At 48.0% G+C, this 12446-nt stretch overlaps 1 non-coding gene across 1 annotated transcript; it reads left to right on the top strand.

The window, feature by feature from the left end:
• Positions 1 to 615: 615 nt before the first annotated feature.
• trnas-acu (transfer RNA serine (anticodon ACU)) lies at positions 616 to 697 on the top strand. Its single transcript has one exon. It is a non-coding gene; the product is annotated as a tRNA-Ser (tRNA).
• Positions 698 to 12446: the final 11749 nt, after the last annotated feature.

The raw sequence follows: 12446 nt of genomic DNA, 5'->3' as shown, positions 1-12446 counted from the left end.
CCAGCCACAAGCGCAGATTAGCAAGGTTTGTATTTCATCTTTTGCAAGTTGCATCCATTTAAAAAAAAGTCGTTCAAGACAGGAAATTAATACTTGCATTTAATTAAGTCTAGCCGTAGGAGGTTATCCATAATGACCAGTTCTGTACGAGAAGACAGAAAAAAAAGGCACCACTGGGATTCAGACCCAGGATCTCCTGTTTACGAAGCAGGCGCTTTAACCAACTAAGCCACAGCACCCCTGGAGTGGTGTCCTTTTACAACCACTTGGACACACCGCTCTGAGACATCTGCATTCGGTGCGCGCTCCGCCTGCTCGCTGAGCAAGTTGCCACCTTTACATACAAAAGCAACATCGACACCAAGAGAAAGGATGACAAATGGCTTTTATCTGGAACTTTTCATGTCAAAGGAGCTCAATGTGCTTTCCGTGGACAACAGGGCCACTGAACTCCACACCGGCCACTGAAGCACAGCAGTGGCTTGGTGGCTTGACATCTCCCAAAGAAAATGTTGAAATCGCATGTGGAACAGGAAAATGACCCTTCGAGTACAAGGGAAAAAAAAAAGATCATCTGGAGCACGCCAACACATGTACGGACAGCCTAGTTTTCTTGATGAGGTGGCCAAGTGGTTAAGGCAATGGACTACTAATCCATTGGGCTTTGCATGCATGGGTTTGAATCCCATCCTTGTCACATTCAGCATCTGACACATGTGCCCATTCAAAGTTGGCCTTGCTTTCTTTTGCTCTGGTACTAGAGCAGTACATTTTCTAGCTGTGGCTGAAGATGGTATAGTAGGCTAACATCGGTATCGAGCAGTGACAGTAACAGTATTTACTGAGAGAGAGAGAGGCAGCTCAGAAGATGAGCTCCTAATTTCTTTGAGATTTTATTGTTTTCTGTAACTGAACAAATAGTCTAGGAATAAGGCAACATCTAACAAAAACGAAAGAAAACCAAAGAAGTAAAGAAATAATTTATCATTGAAAAAAAAACAACAAAGCAAACATCTGAAAATCTGAAGACCAACTATAAGACACAGCTACACCTGAAGATAAAGGACCTGAGGAAAAACTTCAAAGAGAAAAATCTTCAAGAAATGAAGAGGAACAAACAGAAAAAAAGGAACAATTAAAACAAGGAAATAGAATAAGAAGACAAGAAAGAAATAAAAAGTACACCAAAGGAAACAAGAAGGAAAGGGAAAATACAAGCAGCATCAAGAGAAGCCAAGAACTCAGCCATAAGCACGAAAAACAACTGGTAAGCCCTGATCTTTCTTCTCCTTATTTGAAGAGGCCTCTAAAATTGAACTGATTTACTAAATAAAAGTAAAAAAAAAGTCTTTAGAAAAAGTTACCTTAAAGTTTAAACTAAACCAAATACCACTTGGGCCCATTAAACTCAAAAGGCCAAAGTTGAAGAACCTGTTCCCAAGCAACAGTGGGGCTGATTGTATTCAAAACGCCCTAGCCAGGCTGTCTTTTTGCTCTTCTCACCTGGGCCGATTGTATTTAAAAGAAGCAAGATGAGTACAGAGCAGAAGACAGCCCCACTGGACCAGCCCTGCCCTCTCAGCACAGTACTCCAATACCCTGAGGACGCAAAAACCGTTAAGACCAGGAAACAGTACAAAGACACATGGATGAAGGAAAATCCAGAGACCCTTATCGCTGACTACTGCCAGGCAGGAGAAAAACACATTAAAACCTGCTCTTCTTTACTGAGCACCCAAATGCCTGGCACACAGCTGTGTGCAAGACATATACAAACACCACGAGAAGGGGCATCAGCAAAGGCAGGCAAATCTCCATAGGGGGTGACAGTGAGCTAGAAGACACTGTCCTGACCGTCAACACTTACCACAATGGTACAGTGATGATAAAGGGCAGTGAGGCTGCTCTGGAGCTATTTGAGGAAAAGTTCACAGACCTGAAATCACAGGCTGACCTGGAGAAACCTCCCCCAGAAACAGGAGAGAGATCCAGTAGCCTGATGCCTACCACACCGGAGAGTTCAGCTCCACCTGACTCTGAGCCCACGAACACAGCCACAGCTACAGAACAGATCAGCAAGAGTGTAGCCCTAGGCAACACTGAATCACACCACCCAGACACACACGGCCCACACCAACCCCCCTATGACCACAGCACAGCGCGCCTCCTGAGAGAGAAACTCTCTGCTTTGGAGCTGGACTTCACTGAGTCCAAGGAACTGATGCTGGGGAGACTCACAGAGGGGCAGACAGCACAACAGCTAAGAGACGAGGTTAACAAACACAGGAACGAATGCAAAACCTCCAACAAACAGCTCAGGGCACAGATGGAAGAGTTGCTGCAGGACAACAGTAAGCTGCAGTCGGAAGTAGCAGAGCTGAGAGAGGAGGTGCAGCTCGCGGAGAGGACAAGCAAGACCCTCAAAGAACAGCTGAGGAAACTCACTACTTCCCACTGCAGCCCCGACTGCAACAGAACAGCCCTGAGGCCCAGAACACACAACACACAACACCCACCCCCAACCCGCAAAGACACACCGACCCCCACACAACCTGACATCCCTACAACCCCCACCACCAACTCCCACTTACCCAGTACCCCCACCGTAGCAAACACCACACCCACTGCACCCCCCGGCATCCCAGATCCACTCACAACATCACTGCCCAAAAGCACATCCACCTTGCCAAACACTCAGGGTGACCCACACACACACCCAGCCCCAGAGACGGCCCCACCTAACACCTCCACCTCACACACTACACCCCCCATGCAGCCCCCCGCCTGGCAGCACACCAGACACCAGAGGCAGATGCACGGAAGTAGCCCTTCTCATTGACTCCAACGGGAAGTACATCGATGAGCACAAGCTCTTCCCGGAACTACAAACAGCAAAGCTCTGGTGTCCGACGACGGAGAAGGCCCTGCAGCTGCTGTCCAGGTCTGTCCTGGGAGCCCCACGGCACATCATCATCCACACCGGCACCAACGATCTGAGGACCTGGAGGGAGCAGGTGGCCCAGTCCATTAGGAGAGTGGCAGAGAGGGCCATACAGGAGTTCCCTCGCTCCCAATTGTCATCTCCACCCTGCTGTCAAGACAGGATGAGCAGCACCACACCATCCAGAGAATCAAAGCTGAGATCTCACAGTGCTGTGCCCTGCTCCCAAACGTCTACCTGGCCCATCACCCCACCCTTGGATCACAGCATCTACATGACCATGTAGCGGCGAGGCTTATTAATAAGGCAGAATTAAGTGTTTCTGAGCTTCCCAAATGAGGCCCCATTTCTCTGTTCATCTCTGTGGTGCAGCCACAGAGAGACCATTAGTGCAGGGTGATTTAAGGTCCTAGGACAGCTCCCAAAGGGGGATGCACTTAGCTAAGCCTGGCTATCATGATCAATGGTCATCCATTGGCGCCTATCTGTCTAGGGAGTGCCAGTTGGACATCTGGACTGCATTCCTAAGTGTCAGGAGTAAGTGACTCATATCTCACCTTGATCAACCAATCAGGGACTGGTAGGGCCGAGTAACCCACGTGGGACTCTGATGCCCATGGAACTTTCAGCCAATGAACGAGCTGAAGTTCCTCCAGGTAAAAACGAGATTCAGATTCGGGAGATTCAGTAAGATTCAGGAGGAGACTTCTGTGGACTTTTCTAAAGGGAATTCAAAGGAGAATTCCAGGGCAGGACAGCCCAGGAGCAGAAGGCTCCCAAGGGCAGGACATTCGCGCAGCGCGCCTCCTAACCATCCTGAGACTCAGCCCGGACAACCACGGAACGGCCAGTGTGTCCGAGTGCCAGAACTTTCCTTTGTTCTAAGAGTCTAGAGTGGAGGTTGCCAGAGAGTAACCAGCAGCAGGCCTCATGAACAGGTCGGAACTGTGGACAGCTGAATCACTATTCAGAACTAGCGCTTCACCAGGAACGAACCGGTCCCCTTCCTGACTTGCTGGGATCCACAGTCATCTTTTCTCCTGTGCACAAACTTTGCTAGTTAAAGCCAACACTAACTAGCCGGTCAGTGAGCATCAGCAGCGCACCGTCGCAAGCCGCACAGCACAGCCTGGCACGGAGCCAGAGAGCGCGGATTGGACAGCAACAAGCCTGCAGCTGATTGTTTGTGCCTGCAGGAGATCTGAATCCCCAGAAATTGGATGAGTATTCAACTTCAATGCATTACAGCTCGAGAATTCAATTGTTATCCCAACCAGTTGATATCAATTTAATTCCTAAGAGTTATGTACTTGTTTTGAGTATCTAATGTAGAAGTTATAACCAAATTCATTTATGAAACGGTCTTAATGAATGATATACTGAACGTATGTCCTCTTGATATGTGTAAGACTTCGTAACTGATTGAATATATACCTTTTGTATTCTGATAACCCTCTCGATAAGATCTGTTAGGTTTATATGCATATTTTATGTATTAATAAATGTATCCTCGTGTATTAGTACCTGTGTGTGTGCGTTGTTTGAGTTATGTCGCATGGTTGGATTCTAAAGCCATCAAAAGAATTAACTTTGTGATTTACTGCTACAATTAATAATTGTCTCAGTAAATGCCCAAACCCTATAGAACTGGTGCCTTCAGAGAGCCACTACATTTACATATTTGGCGTCCCTGAACGGCTATGAAACATTACATATTTGGCGTCCCTGGGTGGGCGTGGCAAGACTGAAATGAATCAACCAAGCGGAATAATTCAATATAAAACGCCGCGGGTTTCATACACGATAATACAGTGTGCTGAAAGCCGAAAGAAAAAGTTCCCCTTGCTCTTTAAGCAGTGCTTGAGTGTTTTGTGATCTTTTGCGATCTACAGGGTTGATTGCATACTTGATCTTGTGGTTTTCTGTGGTAAAACTGTGATTTCGTGCTTAAAAGTAATACTCTTTAAGTTTAACGATGGTTGCTAAAAGGTCTGAATTCGAGTCGCTATTAAGCACTCTCTCTAGCAGCGACAAGTCTGACCACGATCTCTTCCATATCTCCGTCAGCGGAGAAGCTAGAAGAATAAATCTCCATTCTCTGAGAGAGCTAGCGAAGGACATAGAGAGATTTGACCCTGCAGTGTCAGAGAATAATATCGAGAGTTATATTCAAGACCTCAGGTATAACCTGCAGTTCCTGCCAAACGCCACAGAACAGGAGAAAGTGTTTCTGGTCAGGAAAACTACCAGCAGAGCTGTACATGAGTGGATGGCTAGGCAGATGAAAGAAGTCTGTAATGACTTTGAACAGCTTTGTCATGCACTTATCGAAGAATACAGTGCGTTTATTGACCCGACTGCCGCGATAGCCGCCGCTCTTAACATTAAGCACGAGAGAGCAGAGTCCCCTCGCGAATATTACGAGAGACTTAGACGAACTTATTTTGCAGGGCGAAATGATGAGGGTTGCGAAGAGAACACACATTTCAAGGGTTTATTCATTGCGAATCTCCACCCATCAGTCAGAAAGATGATCTTAATGCATACAGATGCACAGACCATGAAAGTGACTGATATTAAGAGATTCGTGCAGAAAGCCTGGGAGTATGATGTCCAAAGTCGCTCTGAGCAAAAAGCGGCTAAAGCGACTGTGTTCGCCGTTAGAGCCAGCAGGGTTAACTCCCTCCTGCTCGAAGGAGCACAGGCTCCTGAGCTGGCTAAGCCCCGTTCCAAAGCATGCACACAGTACCGCACCCAGCGTCCTAAGTGCCATGAGAACACCGGGGGAGGGAAAGGGCTAGATAAAGCTGAACAAAAGGATTCAGTAGCCGCCCGCCTGGCCAGGCTTGAACAAGCTTTATTAGGACAGGGACAACCGCTCCCCAAGGCTGCCGGAAGCGTGAATGAGCTGATACTCTCCACTGGAGGAGGCGGAGACCCGCCCCCTCCCACTCCCTCAGTCTATCTGATTGAGCGGAAGGGTTCCTGCCTGGATGAGGTCAGCCACTCCCAAGCGAGTGCTGACTCCACCCCTGAAGTCACAGAGCAGGCAGTAAAACACAGAGGAAAAGCAGGAAGCTTTTACCTCAAGGCTGCCATGGGAGATGTCTTACCCAGTGAGACACTGATTGACACTGAGGTTGAAAGGTGTTTGATGTCACACGGCAAGCTCAAACGGGTTGAAAAAGAAAAGGGTATGCGACTCAGAGTGGAACCTTTGGTGGATCACCAGAAAGGCAAAGTGTGGAAACAGGTCAAGGCTCCTAAGCCTTCTGTACAGAAGGAAAGGGGAGCCAAGAGGCAGACTGTGCTCACACAGTGCCCACCGAACACAGAAGCCTATGTGGAGATTCCTTCTGTTCCCTCTGGACAAGAAATAAAAATATTTTCTTGTTCCCCGGATATACAGGGAAGTCGTGTCCCGGCTGAGGTCCCAACAGCCTCCCTGCCACAGGAGCGGGGCTCCAAGCAGCCACCTGATCCACCAGGTAAAGCACACCCCTTTTACATCCCTAAAGAGGAGCAGATCTCCCCAACTGGCGATGAAAAGGAGCTTTCCCTGTGCACCCTGGCACCCAAGAGGGGTCAGGACCACCACCCTGCAGTGGTGGAAGGGATCCAGATGGCAGGAGAGCAGGTTGGTGATGTAGCCCTCGCCCTTAGCCCTGAGAGGTCCTCTATCAGTGAGGATCTGCTTGAGCAGCTGTCACGGGGCCACCGCCAGGTGCCCCTGGTGCAACATTCACAGGTTAGACAGGAGGTCCAGCTGGACGCTGAGACTACTGTGCTGTGGACACACCTGATCCCAGGTGCCGATTCCCTCTGCTGTGACCCAGGGAACCTGCAGTCAGGTAACATTATTTCTCACAACTACCAGGTAGTGAGTGAGACTGACCTGATTGTTCCTGCCTCGACAGCAGGGTTTCCAACACACCCAGTCCCCCAGAAGGGAGAGGGAATGAAAGCCGAGCCGGTTTTCTTACAGCCACCAGCTCAGTCTGTCAGTCTGAGTCTGACCAACAGTGGTTCACCCAGACTGGAGCTGGATGGTCAAGCCACCCGCCTGCCAGTGCAGGACATCGCAAAGAGGGGTGTCAGAATCCCCGCCTGTACTGACATGGGCCTGGTGGGTGATAGTGAGTTCGAAGACAGTGAACTAGCTATCTCAGTGCTGGGGCAGCTCCCTGAACCCCTAGCGAGGGAAGGGGGGAGCGAGCAGGTATCCTACACCCACGCCCAGCTAACGATTGTGAACATGCCGATAGAGGGATTCCTCAATCAGGAAGGGGGCAGGGTGGACCTGAACAGTGAGAGTGGGGTAACAATCCCAGATCACTCAGGTGCTCCAGATGACCACTCAGCCGAGGGTCAGGCATGCTCCACCGCTGCACCGCCCCCTGCAGGGTTCCTAGAGCACAGGCATGAACAAATCGAAAAGCAGATGCCCTGGAAAAGGAGGAGCAGCATCAGCAGCTGCGTCAGATCTCCCCAGATTTCCAGGATGTTGGTGCCCAAGATGCCACATGGCATACTGAGAAAGACACCATGTACATGCTGCACCAGCTTAGAAAGGCAACAGTCACTCAGAAGGAGATGACTGGGATCAGCCACCCGAAAAGACTTTTGGGAGGACTGATTGCTGCCGCCACTGTTGCACGTTTGCTTTTTCTGGTAGGTTTGTGTGCTACTGGCACTCTCACCCTGACTGCCCCAAGAAGGCAGGTGTCAGTGATTCCAGAGGGTAGTGACAGACTTTATCAACAGCAGCAAAAGTTGGAAAGCTTAGGGAAAATCCTACAGGCAACTTCCTATGCAACAGGGTTAAACCTTATTCCCCAACCAGTGGACATGATTGCCAGTGTTATACAGTGGGTTTATGCTTGTGTGCAACAGGCCAGAATGTTGACACAAGACCTGTTAAGGGAGTTTAGTGCCACTGTAGCCAGTCTAGCCATGGCACAAATCCCAACCCACTCGATTCCACTCTTCTCAGTAGAGGAGTATGTGACATTAACCCCATCGCTCATAGCTCACCCAGAAGGCAATCCAAGATTGAATTTGGTTCCAAATCTTGAGATGGGTATGGCTACCAAAGCTATCCATTGGCTGTGTCTAAACGATTCACCAATGAAGGGTGTAAAGCTACTAACGAGCAAAGGGAGGTTAATGAACCCCATGAAGAGCAGGTGGGAAGTAAATGGCTGGTCAGCACACCACATTTAACTGTCACCATGACTTGTGACAGGCATGATACAGCTACCACAATGCAGCTACCTAACCAAATAGTTTTCCTGTAAGTTCCTGAGGAGGCCATAGTACAGCTTGAACTTAACACTGTACTGTCTAGAACCAGACAACATAAGACCAAACTTGAGGTCGTGGATGCCTTCAGGTGCAACACTATTGAATTGGATAGAAATCCAAGAAACAGTAAGCCCTGAAGAGGTACAGGTAGTTGAGTTTGCTTTAATGGAACAAACCTCCAAACCACCCTAGCAGATACCCAACACAGGTGTTGTGGTTTATCGGGGGGCTGGGAACAGGAACTGGTGTTATTGTAACACTGCTACCTGGTAGCTGGATCATGACTGACAGTGTACTCTGAATGATGTACTCTCACATCAAGATGTACTCTGGGTAGCATGAATGAGTCAAAGGTAGCATGTCAAAAGAAAGGAAGTGACTTCTCCCCAAATATCTACTACAGAGGTATCAGATATTGACAGTGAGCTTCCTGATGTGTAATTCCTAGACTTAGATAATGTCTCCTACCGTGTTTATACATACTCCAGATGTTATTCATCCTGTTTGTATCCAATGCTGGTTCCGGTATGAATTCTCGAGGAGTAATGTAGACATTTAAGATTAATGTTCTAATGGCAAGGGACATCACTTAACTCTGTTTTGTTTTGAAGGCAACAATACCTCGGGACCTCGTGGCCTTCAAAAAGGGGGGATATGTAGCGGCGAGGCTTATTAATAAGGCAGAATTAAGTGTTTCTGAGCTTCCCAAATGAGGCCCCATTTCTCTGTTCATCTCTGTGGTGCAGCCACAGAGAGACCATTAGTGCAGGGTGATTTAAGGTCCTAGGACAGCTCCCAAAGGGGGATGCACTTAGCTAAGCCTGGCTATCATGATCAATGGTCATCCATTGGCGCCTATCTGTCTAGGGAGTGCCAGTTGGACATCTGGACTGCATTCCTAAGTGTCAGGAGTAAGTGACTCATATCTCACCTTGATCAACCAATCAGGGACTGGTAGGGCCGAGTAACCCACGTGGGACTCTGATGCCCATGGAACTTTCAGCCAATGAACGAGCTGAAGTTCCTCCAGGTAAAAACGAGATTCAGATTCGGGAGATTCAGTAAGATTCAGGAGGAGACTTCTGTGGACTTTTCTAAAGGGAATTCAAAGGAGAATTCCAGGGCAGGACGGCCCAGGAGCAGAAGGCTCCCAAGGGCAGGACATTCTCGCAGCGCGCCTCCTGACCATCCTGAGACTCAGCCCGGACAACCATGGAACGGCCAGTGTGTCCGAGTGCCAGAACTTTCCTTTGTTCTAAGAGTCTAGAGTGGAGGTTGCCAGAGAGTAACCAGCAGCAGGCCTCATGAACAGGTCGGAACTGTGGACAGCTGAATCACTATTCAGAACTAGTGCTTCACCAGGAACGAACCGGTCCCCTTCCTGACTTGCTGGGATCCACAGTCATCTTTTCTCCTGTGCACAAACTTTGCTAGTTAAAGCCAACACTAACTAGCCGGTCAGTGAGCATCAGCAGCGCACCGTCGCAAGCCGCACAGCACAGCCTGGCACGGAGCCAGAGAGCGCGGATTGGACAGCAACAAGCCTGCAGCTGATTGTTTGTGCCTGCAGGAGATCTGAATCCCCAGAAATTGGATGAGTATTCAACTTCAATGCATTACAGCTCGAGAATTCAATTGTTATCCCAACCAGTTGATATCAATTTAATTCCTAAGAGTTATGTACTTGTTTTGAGTATCTAATGTAGAAGTTATAACCAAATTCATTTATGAAACGGTCTTAATGAATGATATACTGAACATATGTCCTCTTGATTTGTGTAACACTTCGTAACTGATTGAATATATACCTTTTGTATTCTGATAACCCTCTCGATAAGATCTGTTAGGTTTATATGCATATTTTATGTATTAATAAATGTATCCTCGTGTATTAGTACCTGTGTGTGTGCGTTGTTTGAGTTATGTCGCATGGTTGGATTCTAAAGCCATCAAAAGAATTAACTTTGTGATTTACTGCTACAATTAATAATTGTCTCAGTAAATGCCCAAACCCTACAGAACTGGTGCCTTCAGAGAGCCACTACATTTACATATTTGGCGTCCCTGAACGGCTATGAAACATTACAACCATAAACACCTCAAAAAACAGACCATCGGACTCTTCACAAAAACTCTGAAAGACACCACACTGGGCAGACACCCAAACAGCACCCCAGAGAGAAACAGCAGGACTACCAGAGGAACACCCCAACACCCACACCCCCACCCCAGACCAGCTCAACCCACAAAGAACAGAACCAGCCCCATCCTACAGCCCTCCAACCCAGACCAACGACCGAACGGGACCAGAACCAGCGCTTCACCCCACGCCCCTCAGCCAGACCAGCAGCTGAACCAGGCCAATCCACAAACCCCCACCCAGCACAACAGCAGAGCTGGACCGAGCCCCTCCTGCACAGCTACGCCGCAGCCCTGGCCAGACCAGCAGTCCCGAGCGGTTTGGAGCTGGGAGAAATCTGGCAGCTCCTGAACCTCATCTGCACCCGGCTTATGAGCTAAACTACCACCACCCACAGCGACAGACAATACTGTTTTTGTTGATGATGTAAATGTCCGACACAAATTTGTTACAGTTCCAGAAAGCAAAAACAAACTGCAAAGATAATTCAAACGATAACAATGAGATCTCTAACGATAAGTATATGGAACATTTAGGGTCTGGGCTCGTCAGCATTTGGGCTGAAGAACACTGATCCTGACTTTATCAAGAATGTAAAGGAGACAGACATCATGATCCTACAGGAGACATGGTGTCGGGGAGACTTGGCTACCCACTGTCCCCCCGGCTACAAGGAGATCATGGTGCCCTTTGTCAAAAAAAAATCACCCGGGGCAGAGACTCTGGGGGGATCATTGTGTGGTACAGAGCAGAGATCAGTCACTCCATACAATTAGTTAAGAGAGAAGAGTCACAAGTTTGGCTTAAAATCAAAAGAAATACCATATGTACAGAAAATGAGGTTTTTCTGTGTGCTGTCTACATCCTACCCTCAGAATCCCCTTACTACAGTGAGGGAATTCTCCCCAGTCTCCACACGGAGATCGGTCATTTCCAGGGCCAGGGAAACGTGCTGCTCTGTGGTGACCTCAATGCACGAACAGGCACACTGGCAGACTTTACTAACACACAGGGAAACACTCATGTATTCGGACAATCCCCTCTGTACCACACACCAGTCACCTCACACAGGTGCAGCCATGACTCCACGGTCAACAGCACCGGGCGCGAGCTGCTCCAGCTGTCAAGGGCTGTGCCTGTACATCGTCAAAGGCAGCACTAGAGGGGACTCTCTAGGCAGGTTCACCTTCAGCTCAGCTCTGGGCAGCAGTGTGGTGGACTACGCCATCACCGACCTGGACCCCTCCTGTATCAGTGCCTTCACTATCAGGCCACAAACTCCTCTCTCCAACCATAGCCAGATCACACTCTACATGAAGAGAGCACACCAGCACAGAGACACACTGACACAGCCCAGCCAGCTGTACGACCTCAACCAGGCGTACAGATGGGACACAAACAGCCTAGACAGATACCAAACTGTACTGGGCGATGAAGAAATTCACATTCCTAAACACTCCGTATCAAACCAACAAATTAGGCATAAACTTGGCCACACAAAAACTAAATCACCTATTTCACAAACTGGCATCAAAATCTAAACTAAAAACAACTAAATCAAAAAACTACCAAAAAAAAAAGCAAAAGAAAAGTGGTTTGATAGGGAGTGCAAAAACATCAGAAATGCACTACGAAAACTATCAAATCAAAAACACAGACAACCACAAAACACAAAACTACACCTCAGCTACTGTGATACGGTAAAACTTTACAAACACACGCTGAAAAAGAAAAGAAACACGTACATAAACAAACAACTTGCAGAAATTGAGGAGTCACTAAATCAGAACTGTTTCTGGGAGAAGTGGAACAATTTAAATAAATCAAAACCAGAAGAATTGGCCATCCAAAATGGAACAATCTGGCAAACATACTTTGAAAATCACTATCAAAGGCTCCCAAATACAAATCAATCAGACCAAAACACCATTTATGAAAAACTCGAAATTTTTGAATTGGCTATCAAAGACAACCAAAACCCCTTAGACTCACCTATCACTGAGCAGGAGCTACTGGACAAACTCCAGGCCCTCAGACCACGCAAAGCCTGTGGCCAAGATG

This window comes from Atractosteus spatula (genome assembly GCF_055471065.1).
Source record: "Atractosteus spatula isolate fAtrSpa1 chromosome 16 unlocalized genomic scaffold, fAtrSpa1.hap1 SUPER_16_unloc_1, whole genome shotgun sequence".
Lineage (NCBI taxonomy): Eukaryota > Metazoa > Chordata > Actinopteri > Semionotiformes > Lepisosteidae > Atractosteus > Atractosteus spatula.
This window is presented reverse-complemented; position numbering and strand designations above follow the sequence as displayed.